The sequence below is a fragment of the Crocuta crocuta genome, unplaced genomic scaffold (genome assembly GCF_008692635.1).
Source record: "Crocuta crocuta isolate KB4526 unplaced genomic scaffold, BGI_CrCroc_1.0 scaffold221, whole genome shotgun sequence".
Taxonomy (NCBI): Eukaryota; Metazoa; Chordata; class Mammalia; order Carnivora; family Hyaenidae; genus Crocuta; species Crocuta crocuta.
The window spans coordinates 36,676-37,299 of record NW_027528610.1 but is presented as its reverse complement, the minus strand read 5'-3'; positions in this window follow the sequence as shown (position 1 = coordinate 37,299).

Here is a 624-nt window from a genome sequence, read left to right as displayed (position 1 = left end):
TTTGTCCCTCCGGGAAGCTAACACCGCAGGGAGCGGCTCCCGACCCTGAAGGACTCGGAAACCGCCCCCGACCCGGGAGGGGCTCTGTGCACAAAGACGGTGGTTCGTGCTGAGTACGGAGGGTGCCAGGCAGCCTGCCCACGTGACCGTTCCCCCCGCCGGGCTCGGAGGCTCCGAGGGGCTTCCCTGGGGGCCCGAGTGTCTTCACCCTTCCTTGCGGGGGAGGGGGGGGGAAGCAGGCTCCGGGAGGGGCTGCTGAGGGAGGGGGCACAAGGNNNCGCGGTGTGCGCCCACACGACACGCACAACCCTCCCGACTCCTGGGATCCTGCCCGCAGGGCTCCCGCGGCGGGGGGGCCTTGGGGACCCCACACCTCCCCTCACTGTCTGCTACGTGGAGGCACCAATTACCCTCGCCGTTCGGGGGGCATTTCCAGTGTTTCGCAGGCTGCTGCCCCCACTGCCCGCTAAGAACACGCAGAGCTGGTTTGTCCCCAGGCCGGGAATCTTTCCCTCCTGACGTCCTCGGGAAAAACTCGGAGTTTCCACAGCTAAGGTGTCTGCAGTCAGCTGCTGTCTCCCCACGCCGTCACATCCCCTGGGCCCCCATGTGGACAGAGGTCAC